The following is a 13,218-nucleotide window of genomic DNA, read 5'->3' on the forward strand; positions in this document are numbered from 1 at the left end:
TGGAGGTGCATATAGATGAAATAAAAATGGGTCATTAGTGTATAATTACTGAAGCTGAGTGATGAGTACACAAGGGATCTTACATTATTCCCTCTACTTTTGCATATGTTTAAATTTTTGTTTTTGTAATAGAAAATTTAAAAGAGAGAGAAAGAGACTTTAATATTTGTTTCAAAGAGAAAGGCAACCCAGGTAAAATAGAGAGGCAGAAATGTATAACCTTCTTTCCGGCTACTCTGGAATGAAGGAATTTCTAATTTCTACTTTACTCTTTTCTACATGACCACAATCTCTTTAGTTCCCTCTTCATTTTGAAAGACTATTATTCTGACTTCTTTTTAATTATTTCACTATAAAAATTATTTCAGAATGGTAAGACATCTGTTAATTCTTAGGCCATCACATATGTCTATGGGCTCTCCCACTCTCTGCTTAGGGCTACTTGATAAATGAGACAGGATTCCCAAGATGCATTGCTAGGAAGCAACTTGTTCTTTGCTCTCAGCTTCTCACACTGTCCACTGTCTTCTCTGCTTTCCAAGCCCAGTCAATTGGGCAATAAAGAACACAAATGACTATGCACCAACAGTGACCAGCACCTGATTAACTGGAGCCTCCATTTCTACAACTTTAAAATGAGGAAAATTCCATGCCAATATGCCCAATGGGATTATTTTTTTTTTCACAACAGGATTATTTATTTTATTTTATTTTATTTTATTTTATTTTATTTTATTTTTATTTTATTCTATTCTATTCTTTCTATTCTATTCTATTCTATTCTATTCTATTCTATTCTATTCTATTTCCCAATGAGATTACTTTAAACCACAAATTAAACAATTAAATGAAACAGTGAATGTAGTGGATATTTGTAAATTCTGAAGGCATTTGTTTCAAATTGTGTTTAATAGAGGGGACCCGAGGGTCTCTGAGAGCACAGTGCTCTCCCTGTCCCATCCAGGCCACCTCCAGAACAGCTCTTGTCTATGGGGTTCTGGGGGGGAATTTCCATGGAAAAGAGGTTGCTGTTGCTAACGAAAATGTTGAGGGGCACTTGGGTGGTTCCGTAGGTTAAGCGTCTGACTTCAACTCAAGTTCATAATCTCACAGTTCATGAGTTCTCTCTTTTTTTAAGTCCCACATCAGGTTCTCTGCTGTCAGCACAGAGCCTATTTGGACTCCTCTGTCCCCCTCTCTTTCTGCCCTCCCCCACTTAAGCACGCGCACGCACACTCTCTCTCTCTCTCTCTCAAAAACATAAATGAACATAAAAAAGCTTATGGAGGCCTGACAAAAGTAGGTTTTTTTAAGAAAATATTGAAAAATATGGCTCTCAATTTGTCTATTACAGAAAAGTTTAGGGGCACCTGGGTGGCTCAGTTAAACTTCCAACTCTTGATTTCAGCTCAGGTCATGATCTCACAGTTCGTGAGTTCAAGTCCCCTGACAGGCTACACTGACAGTGTAGAGTCTGCTTGGGATTCTCTCTCCCTCTCTCTCTTCCCCTCCCCTACTTTCTTTCAGTCTCTCTCAAAAATAAATAAATAAACATCAAAAAAAGTTGGGTACTTATGCCAAATGATTATCAATCAGCAGATAAAACATCCCTGAATCATGAATCTTTTCAATGCAAAGTATGATTTGATTTGCAATGTATCTATATATAAATACATATAAATATGTGTGCAAATGTATATACATACACACAGAAATATTTGCTAGATTGATTTTAGAATTTCAGAAATGCATCCATTAAATAAAACAAAGTGGGCTAGAGTTTCTCATGAAAAGGCAAACTATGAAAATAACAGTGACATTCTGGAACCAGAATAAGAATCAGATGACCTGGGTTTGAATCCTGATTACCAACATTTAGTATTGGTGTGGCTTCAAACAAACTGTCTAATGTTTTTGTGCCCAGTTTCCTCAACTGTGAGCTATTTGCAATAAAATTTGCCTTAAGGATTAAGTGAAAATCTTAAGTGCTTGGTATTCCTGTAAGAAACAAAAAAATCACTGGGGCGCCTGGGTGGCTCAATTGGTTGAGCAACCGACTTCAGCTCAGGTCACGATCTCACAGCTCATGAGTTAGAGCCCCATGTCAGGCTTTGTGCTGACAGCTCAGAGCCTGGAGCCTGCTTTGGATTCTGTGTCTCCCTCTCTCTCTGCCCCTCCCCCACTCACATTCTGTCTCTCTCTCTCTCTCAAAAATAAATAAACATTAAAAAAAAATTAAAACAAAAAAATCACTGCTTGGATAACTTTGCTTCCCCTGAGAAACTGCTCTAATTCCTTTTTTATTTAAATAACAAGAAATAGGTAGCCATTCATGTCTTCCATTTTGGTTCATCTTCCAGAAAATTCACAGCACATCTTGAAGCTCAACTGTAACAATTAGGCTGACCCTTTTAGTCTGTGAATGTGCATTTTCCCTTTCCTTCATAGTGAACTTTTACTTTTATTTAATTTTTTCCTGATCTCAGTTTTCAGTGTTATTACCTTTTTAACATGAGTGCTTTCAAATCACCTCTCCCCAGTCCCTTGTGGAGCAAAATGGTAGAGGTCAAGAGAAGGATACAGGAGAGGAAGAAGGAGAAAGGGGAAGGCTGGGGAGAATGAACCTACTATTTTTTTTCCCACAAATGCTCAAAAAGCATTTGTAAAAAGGAAAACAGAATATGATGAATCTAGTTGTTGATAGCTTTTGGAAACTACTGCCATGAGGTGTTTAATTAACAGTAATTTCTATGTGTGGAGTACCTTTACTTCCCCAAGATGCTGTGCCCACAATGTAAAAGTATCACAGATAACAGTCCCATTATGGGGTCTTTTCTGGCACTGTGAAGAAGTACCAGTGTGGACTCATAAGAACACAGCCTTTCTCATTCTGCTCTCTCTCTTTTTTTAATCACAGTTTGGGTTATTAAATATAATACACTGGAGCCTTGCTATAACAACCAATCTTTGCCACCAGCCACATAATTTATTTATGTACCTAGAAATATTCCTGTAAAACATCTACATACTATAGATGGATAGATAAATGGTAAGTGATGGCTGAAAGAAAAATAGTCTAGACCTCAGAGGAATCTAATAATTCAAACTTACACAGACAGCCTGAAGATAGTTAACATATATAGTATTGATTATATCAAGATTTAGTACTCTGGAAAAAAACCTCATAAAAAAAAACAACATTTTGCTATCACAGGGGTTTGAGAGAAAGACAATTAAAACTAAAATGCAAGAAACACCAGTCTCATTCATACGAAATTTTACAAATATTTCCAGAAAACTAATGTCTCCGAAGAATAGGTGTTTGCTTATAAATCTACCAAAGAACACTTTATCTTCATTAAAAAAAAAAAAAAAAAAAGCCTATGTGTCCCCTGTCAGCAATATTCTCCAGGCTTATCCCCCATTGTTTTTATGTTATAGCCCCATATGTGTTCCCACTGAATAAGGTGTCAGCTATCATTCCATGTGACAACCCTGACCAAAAGCAGGCTTTGACATTTCTGCAGACAAACTGTTCCTACACAGAAAGGCTAGATATTATTCTGGGAGCATAGTGTTTATAATAGACACCACACATTTCTGTCCATTCCCCCTTGCTTATTTCTGCTCTTACTCTATTCTTTACACAGTTGATATCACTTTTTCCCGGTTTCAAATATTGCTTTTATGCTATGGCTTCCAAATTTACAGCGTTATCCCTGATTGTTTTTTTCTTGAACCTCACACCCAGGATTTCAAGCTATCCAGAGGATAGTCCACTCAGGTGTCCTGACAGCATACCCAATTTAATTTGGTAGAAAACAAACCAGTCTTCCTCCCTCTCTCCCTTCCCCAACTGCTTCATTAGGTAATTCATGTTCAGAAATGACTTTTCCATCCCCTGCTTGTTTGTTCATCAGAGAATCAGCATGGCTACCCTGCAGACTTGAATGCTGGGAAGAAGTTGATGGGATGTGTAGGAAAGACTTAAGCTACGAGTCTACAATCTACACCTCCCACGTGATTGTTCTTACTCTTTCCTCTATGGTCTCAGAGACATCTATCCATGCCTTTATCACAGAACTTAGCTCACCACTGGGTGACTATCTGATTTATGTCTTTCCCTTTTTGGGGTTTGAGCTCCCATGGTAGAGAAAATGTCCTACTCTCTTAATATAAACAATTCCCTAGAGTATGTTTCTCAATGAACTTCTCTTAATTCATTTGAAAAATTTTATTAAATATCTACCATGTGCTAAGTGCTAGAGATATTGTGAAGATGACAGAGTCTGTTCCCCCTCTCAGGCAGCTAAGAACAAAGACCAGAAGGGCAAAATGCTGTTATACTATAAGTTCAGATGCTATAAAGGTACATGAGGGTGGGGAGATAGGGAGAAGCTGGTGAAAGTATACAGACTTTCAGCTATAAGATGAATAAAATCTGACTATCTAATGTACAACGTGGTGACTAAAGTTGATAACACTGTATTATATAATTGAAATTTGCTAAAAGTGTAGGACTTAAATGTTCTCACCCTAAAAGGCAGGGGTGAATATGTGGAGAGATGAATGCGTTAATTGACTCAAAGGGGGAATCCTTTCATAATGTATACATATTATCAAATCATCCCTTTGCACACTTTAAATTTATTACAATTTTATTTATCAATTACACCTCAGTAGAGCTTGGCGGGGGGGGGGGGGGGTGCGGTGGTGGGCGGTGGGAGGCACATGGAGAAGGTGTTTAATCTCCAGGTAAAAAAGGATAGAAAACACTACTGAGACTCGGGTAAGCCAAGGCAGGTGCTTGGGGCCCAAAATGTTAAGAGGCACTAACTGTCGTGCAAGTGTAGGGTTAGGACCTGAGAGTGGGGGTTTACTTACATTTTGTTTCCTGGATGTCTCATTCTAGTCCTGGCCCTTGCAGAAAACTTCTGATCTGCCTATATGTACTAAGAGTCATTTACAAAAGTATCCCAAGGCAGGTTGTTAGAGCCTTAGACATCAGGATCTCCTCTGATAGGAAGTTAAATATTTTATAAGACATGGCAGACTCTCTTCTATTAGAGGGGTGCTGGAGAGGTGAAGTATAATCACTTTATATATGTTGGCAAGTAGAAACGTAACAAATGCAGGAATAATAAAAATCACAGTAAGCATAGCAGAATGTTTAAAGATGTTGAATCACTGGGGCGCCTGGGTGGCTCAGTCGGTTAAGCATCCGACTTCAGCTCAGGTCACGATCTCGCGGTCCGTGAGTTTGAGCCCCACGTCAGGCTCTGGGCTGATGGCTCAGAGCCTGGAGCCTGCTTCCAATTCTGTGTCTCCCTCTCTTCTGCCCCTCCCCGTTCATGCTCTGTCTCTCTCTGTCCCAAAAATAAATAAACGTCAAAAAAAAAATTAAAAAAAAAAAAAAAAAGATGTTGAATCACTATATTGTATACCTAAAACTAATGTAACATTGCGTATCAACTATATTCAAATTTAAAAAATTTAGATTGGGGTGCCTGGGTGGCTCAGTTAAGCGTCCGACTTCAGCTCAGGTCACGATCTCACGGTCCATGAGTTCAAGCCCCGCGTCGGGCTCTGGGCTGATGGCTCAGAGCCTGGAGCCTGCTTCTGATTCTGTGTCTCCCTCTCTCTCTGCCCCTCCCCCGTTCATGCTCTGTCTCTCTCTGTCTCAAAAATAAATAAACGTTAAAAAAATTAAAAAAAATTTAGATAAAATTTTTTAAAAGCATGTACATGTACAGTACCAGTGATAGTCATGTATTAAGTAGAAAGTATTAAGTATAAGTATAGTATTCATGTATTAAGTATAGGACAGCATTTAGGACTCTGTCCTTTACTAGCTATGAGGCCACAATCACATATCCTCACTATACCTCAATTTCCTCATCTGGAAAATGGAAGTAATAGCATTCTACTTCACAGAGTTGTTGTGAACATGACATGAATTGATACATGTAGAGAGCTTAGTACAGTTCCTGGCACACTGTAAACAAATTATTCCAACACCATTTTCCTTGTACCCCCACCCTTCTCAAGCCTCCTGTCTCCCCAACACAGCCTTCTTAGTGAAGCCATGATGCTCTGACTAAAATGGAAATCAATCATATTGCTCCATTGCTGAAAATATTTGGAAGCATTTCCCAAAACGGTTATATGCTATATGATTCTATTCCTATGTCATGCTCAAAATTATGAAACTGAAGAGAATGAGAACCGATTAATGGTTACCTGAGGATAGAGATGAAGGGGGTCTATGGGTGCAACTATAAAACAGACAAAAGGTTTTCTTTGTGGTGATGGGACAGTTGTATATTTAGATTATGGGAGTGGTTATATGAATCTATACTGGGGATCACACTGTGAACACACACACACTCACAACGTGAGTGCATATAAAAGCTAGTAAAAACTCAATAAAGACTGTCATCTATGTAACACCATCATATCATTGTTAGCTTCCTGGTTTTGATATTATGCTACAGTTATATGAGATGTCACCATTGGAGGAAGCTGAGTGAAGGGTTCAGGGGTCTCTGCATTCACTACTCTTGAGACTTCCTTCAAAATAAAAAATATTTCTAAAAAACATCACATAGGATCATAATAGCCCCCAAGAAAACAACAACAACAACAACAACAACAACAACAACAACAACAACAAACCCAACCACCTCATCATGAGTCCTAGGATTTTGAAGGATCTGACCTCAGATTGTATCTCTAGCTTCACTTCTTGTCGCTCAGGTGGTTTGGTTTCAAGGGGACCAATGAACCCTGAGTCATTTTATCCTGTTGTTTCATTAAAGTTCTACAAATATTGTCTTTATTACTGAGTACATGGTAACAAAAATAAATAATATGACATATTCTTGGTTTCTGTGTCAATTGGCTTTTGCTGCATAACAGACCACCCAAAACTCAGAATCTTAAAATAAATACTTATTGCAGTGAGTTGATGTGTCAACTGGGTTCACCCAGGCGTCTGTGGTCAGCCACGGGCCTGTTCTGGGAGTTCAGCTGGCTATAGGCTTGTCTCAAATGGTCTTACCTAAAACAACTAAGCTCTTCCACATGGTATCTCATCCCCCAGCAGGCCATTGTCTGGCAGGGTTCCAGGAGAGGGAGGAGATGATCAAGGCTTAGACTGGGATTGGTCCACAGTCACTTTCTCCAAATCCTGTTGGCCAAAGCACAGCACAAGGCCAATCCATATTCAAGAAGTGAGAAAACTGATGCCATTTCTGGATGGGAGGAGCCACAATGTCACATTGCAAAAGTTGTGGACGCAGTGTGGAAAACTGGGGCAAAAATCAACCTACCAAAATCCCCAAATATAACTACCCAAATGTGAATAATGCATTTCCTATTACAGTATAAAATGCTAAGGTTCTGCATGAAATGGCACACATGTTTCTAACAAAAATTCAGTATTTTAAAAAACGTCATTATATGTAACAGTGGAAAATCAGCATCTTTTCCAGACAAATAATTATTCTCCTAAATTCCTTTCAGGTTTGACAAATCTTTAAAAATCTGCTGCTTCCTTGCTTTAGCCCCTTTTCTGGGTTTAATTTCCTTTTACTTTTTGTTCAGTTTCAGTCTCAATGAAGTAGCTTAGAATTCAAGCAGTGGCAGCTCACAATTGTTTCATATTAATGTGCACCTAAAAGGAAGCAACGCCCTGCTGCCTTTACCACATTCATTACACGAGGAATTCTAATTCTTGGGGAGAGATAAGTAAGGGCGCTGCCCTCATTTTGTCCTTACGGTGCACAAGACCAAAGCAGGGAGCTGCCACATGGAGGTGGGGAATTTGATCCTGCTGCCCAAGTCAGTGTCGGTTGCAAAACTCAATCATTCCAAGTGGGCAGGAAGTCACAGAGGCAATTCAGCTGGTGGGCGCCCATGCGAAAGGGAGAGATAATCATTAATGTCACTCTCGTGATGGGAAGGTCTTTACGGACAGAAATAGATTCCACCAGCACATTGCATGGAACTTATTGAAGTGCAGACAGTGATTTGTAAAATGCTATGAGAGTAGTAGAGCACACTTAAATCAAATTCAGTAGCATGTGATTAGTTGATAAAATAACCATTTTGTTATGCTTTGGACTCTAGTAACTAACATGGCTTCAAATTTGGGGTGGCAAGTCATTTCTGCATATTAAAATGAAATGTTTTTCCTAAGTGGTATTTACTCTGCGAATTTCTTTATATAAATGTTACAGATAAGGAAAGAAGAAAGTCTGCCTACCAGCTTACCTACCTGACACAGTGTCCTGGAAAATAAAACAAGGTCTTTCTCCCAAAAAGTCTCTTTTGAGAATCAACCTCAATGTCAAAGAAAGTAAAAAATGTGTGGATCATAGGAAATAAAGTCTGCTAGGAGTAGAGTTTTTCTTAGTGTCCATCCATAGCCTCCAATAGCAATCCTCCTATTTCCTTTTATCATTGACTGAAGCTAGAATTGTGGTTAATGAGAGCAGTTTTCATTATCTAAAGAATTCTCAAAGCTCTAAAGTAGTGCTATCTTTAATGCATACGGAAAATTTACATGCATGAAAAAAAGAAGCCATATTTTACCCTGGTTCCCAGATACCTTGAAGCAGAGGAAGAAGGTGTATTTTTTCAAAGTTTAATAAGAATTCATTACTCAAATTTTGATAAAACTCCAACTGTTTCTTTTATACTTCCATCTTTCGGTACATGTGTATGATACAAAATACCAAGAACTCAGTAAATGAGAATATTGTGCGAATAAATGGATGAAGGCTTATATATTGCTTCTTAGTGTTTTGTTAGGCTAAACACATGACAGACACCAGATTTTTCAGAGGAGGGCAGAATGTGATTTATAGGTCAGCCTATGTGCTGGCTTATGGACTACTTGTTCTTATTAAATGAGTCAGATGAGATGACAAAAATATGGGCGGGTGGTACCAGCTTGTAATCACACAAAGATGGCTCTACAAATTGTACCAAATATCAGTAGAGTACTTTATAATTTACAAGGCACTTTTTTCTTTATTTAAACATAAAATCCTTACAGCGAACCCATGAAGTATATGGTGAGTGAATGGCAAGTCCCTGAGGTTCAAAAGATCAAGAGGGTCACCCCAGACTCATCAGTGAGTAAATGGGCAAGCCAGGATCCCAAACTTGGGTGTTTTGGCTCTCCATTTAGTTTCATTTCTACTGTTACCATTCTAGTAAAACAAAACAAACAAACAAAAACCAGCCCCCTCACCCATTCACAACCCCCTGAAAAATGATTGAAAGTTTAAAACTATGTTAAAATTCAATGGAATATCTTCAGTAGAATTGTCCAGAATAAAAGACAAAGCGTCATCATCACCGAAGTGGTTGTTGAATTCATCTGAACCAACATCCTTTGAAGTAGGCAGGATGAGTAGTGACTGCCACATGGCAGGTGAGGAAACGGTCCTGTTAATGAAGCATTATAATGATTCGCTGCCCTGACGTTACTCTGCTCTTCCAGCCAATTCAGGGCAAGGATGGCACCCTATCTTGCCTTTTATTATAGAGCAAATCCCAGAGGGTGCTGGGGTGAACTTCTCTGGAAATTAGATAGCAGTGTTGTGCTGCGTAGGTTGTTACTGAAAGTGATATGTGCTGCATAATGAAAAACTTTCCACTCTTCAAAATTACTTCCCCCGCTGCAGAAATTCCTTTAACTGTAGCCCAAGCCTTCCATGCCGCAATTAGAGAAGAAAATCTTGAACTGACACCTCTCTGGAGTTAATTTACACATTGAGTTTGAGTTCTGACCCTTCGCAGAACCCTGTGTGTGTTGCCAGGTCTCCAGTACCCCCAGAGATTTGGGTGCAGAATAAGTACCATAGTATCTAAAATGCCTGACTTGGTACACCATGATTAGGTGCTCCTTCAGGATTTTCTCCCTTCTCTTTCCATTCTACTCAAAACTCCCTTACTCTGCCTCTCTTGAAATACTCTCTGGCATATAGCCTACTACTCATTGTAATCTAAACTCTGTGCTCAAACACCTTATAACCTTGCTCATGTTGGTCCATCGGCCTGAATTGTCCTTCTTTCTACAAGATGCTGCTTGGAAAATCCAAGTCCTACCTCTGCCATTCTCACTCAATGTGTTTGTGTAGCTTTTGCCATCACAAGCCCTGCTCCCTGGCCCCCAGTCTCCCTCCATTGATGACATCATGAGAGCGACACATTGTAATAAAGTCAGCTGATAACATATATGCTCCTAAAGAAATCCAATAAATATTTGCTAGATTAAATTGAGGGGAAGGTATCAAGCAGACTATATCACTTGAAGAAAAAAAGGACAAAAGAGGAAATGGTAGGAGAAAAACAGAAAATATATTTGACCTACTTACACTATTGCCTTGAGCCATGTCTACAGGCAAAGCCGGGCCTATTTTCATAAATTTCTCAAAAGTCCTTGTTTTCATAACAAAGTAGTAGCTGCAACACAACAAGAAATATAATCTCGAATGAGTATTTGCACATACTAGGATCTTTTATGTTCTCTGTGTTGTCCAAGAAATAAATTTTTATTTATTTTGAGAAAAATATTTTCAGGAGTATCAGTTTGTTATGTTTTGTTTTATTTCATCTGGTTAGTGTTTGGTTTCTCTGCTTGATTTTTTTTTTAATATTTATTTTTGAGAAAGACAGAGAGACAGAGAGAGAGAGAGAGTGCGAGCAGGGGAGGGGCAGAGAGAGATGAAGCAGAATCCGAATCAAGCTCCAGGCTCTGAGCTGTCAACACAGAGCCCTACGCGGGGCTCGAACCCACAAACTGCGAGATCATAACCTGAGCTGAAGTCGGATGCTCAACCAACTGAGCCACCCAGGCGCCCCTGCTTGATTTTTTTTTAAACAAAGAATGACAAACCTGAATACTTCTTAGACTGATTATTTTGGATTATATTATTTCTGCTGTTTTCTATGTACTGTCTTACTACTGATATCAGGAATTGTTCCCTTCCTCTCTTCTTTCAGAACTCCATTCAAGCCTCTCCTAGTCAGATAGACTTTCTCTGACCCATTATTCCCAAAGCAGTACACATCTCAATACCTTGTTTTTTTTAGCTCCAATACTAAATTCCAAAAGCAGAGAATCTGACCACAGCTTCAGTGTATACCCCAGTCCTATCAGTTTCACCTTGGAGGGCAATGGCAAGGTTGTCACCTAGTAAAACAACAAAATTGCTAAGACTCATTCCTACACAGGGTGCAATTCTCAAGAATAGGGAGCATTGGGAACTGGAAAGTTATCTCAATAAATCTAGCAGAGCTAAGAAGGAGGTGATCACAGCTTGGCTACTGACTGCTTGGGTGACCTTAGACAAGTGAAAGTCCAGGCCTTGGCTTTCCTTCACTATCAGGTGATGATAGTATTATCCGCTACAATTATTTGCAGTGAGATTGGTAAAATGACAAATGAAATTAAAACTCATTGGAAACTTAAAAATCGTCAGATGAAGTTTAGATGTGCTTTAAACTATTTCAGCTTAAAATAAGAGATGGATAAAGCAAGTAAGAAATATATTGATTATCCATCCAGGTGGTAGATAGAGGTTCATTATAGTGTTTTCTGTACTTTTGTGTACAGTAATCTCCCTTACCCCAGGGAATACATTCTAAGATCCCCAATGGATGCCTGAAAGCACAGACAGTACCAGTTCTTGTATATACTATGTTTTTCCCCATATATACGTACATATAATAAAGTTTACTTTAGACCTTAGAACAGTTAAGAGACTACCAACAACAATAATAAAATAGAACAATTATAACATGCTGTAATAAAAGTTATGTGAATGTGGACTTTCGCTCAAAATGTCTTACTGTACCGTGTTCACCTTTCGTATGAAGATGACGTGAGATGATGAGATGAAGTAAAGGGAATGATGTAGGCATTGTGACGTAGCATTAGGCTAGTTACTGACCTTCTGACAATACATCAGAAGGAGGATCCTCTGCCTTTGGACCCTGGTTGACCACAGGTAACTGAGACTGTAGAAAGTGCAACCATGGCTAAGGAGGGACTACTGTATGTTTTAAAAAATTTGCATGATGGGGCGCCTGGGTGGCTCAGTTGGTTGAGCCTCCAACTTTGGCTCAGGTCATGATCTCACAGTCTGTGGGTTCGAGTCCCGCATCGGGCTCTGTGCTGACACCTCAGAGCCTGGAGCCTGCTTCCAATCCTGTGTCTCCCTCTCTCTCTCCTCCTCCCCAACTCTCACTTTGTGTCACTCTGTCTCTCAAAAATAAATAAATGTAAAAAAAATTTTTTTTTAATTTGCATGACAAAAAATGTGAACTTCTTCATAAAGATGGGAAATAAAAGCTACAATTAGAAGTGGAATCTATATATCTACAATCTTCATGATTTAACCTTTTATTTGCTATTGTTTTGAGGGATGACATCACAGTTGTCTTCTTCTGCTTATAAAATAACCGAAATTTAAAAGTTTAGTTCTAACACTGCATGTGCCACCATTAACATGATAATAACAGTGTTTTTACATGCCTGTGGGCATTTTTAAAAATTTCAGATGATTAGATTTCAACACAACATTCTGAAAACGTCTTCAAGTGAAATCTCCAGGAATAGGGACAAGGCTCTGGGGCATATCCATAGAGAAGGCCCAGGCCCAATTTCTTCTATCACATTCCTTTTGGTGACTGTCACACCACTCATTCTATCCACAGGAGTGGCTCTCAGTAAAAAGTAAATTCTTTCATCACTGCTCCCAATACTAAAACTTGCAGACCTTACATTTCAATGATTTCACTGCTGATCATTACAGCAAATATATAAGATGACAAACATAACCAGGAGAAATTACAAACCTTAGGGACTCTTAACTAATTCACAGTCCATCGATTGATTTGCTAAGACGAATAAGATCCCCGTTGGATTTCTGCCCTCAGCTTCCATGCCTGAGAATGAAATTCACAAAATGTGTTCTTACTTCATCCTTCCAATTTCCAGGCCGGGGTTTCTGCAGACCCTGTGCCCCTGGGAGACCTGAAAGAACCCAATGCCCTTACTCTCAATGTTTCTTTGCATCTCTTAGGACCTCCAAACCTAGCTAGAGCAATTTCCCTGGGTATTTGCCCTTCAAAGCAATGTCTTTGAGGAATTTGTCAAAAAAGATATTACAGTTATCAAAATTCTTAGAGCATAGCTGGTTA

General features: G+C 39.0%; 1 protein-coding gene across 1 annotated transcript in view; it reads right to left on the minus strand.

Moving 5' to 3' along the window:
• Nucleotides 1-12,959, minus strand: part of KLF12 (Kruppel like factor 12) — a 1,158,470-nt gene extending 1,145,511 nt beyond the window's left edge. Inside the window, exons 1-2 of the mRNA XM_042927869.1 lie at nucleotides 12,874-12,959; nucleotides 10,389-10,476 (exon numbers count right to left, since the gene is read on the minus strand). The gene's annotated coding sequence lies outside the window, so the exon portion shown is untranslated. The remainder of the gene's footprint in view (nucleotides 1-10,388; nucleotides 10,477-12,873) is intronic.
• Between the last annotated feature and the right edge of the window lie 259 nt (nucleotides 12,960-13,218).

This window comes from Panthera leo, chromosome A1 (assembly GCF_018350215.1).
Source record: "Panthera leo isolate Ple1 chromosome A1, P.leo_Ple1_pat1.1, whole genome shotgun sequence".
NCBI lineage: Eukaryota > Metazoa > Chordata > Mammalia > Carnivora > Felidae > Panthera > Panthera leo.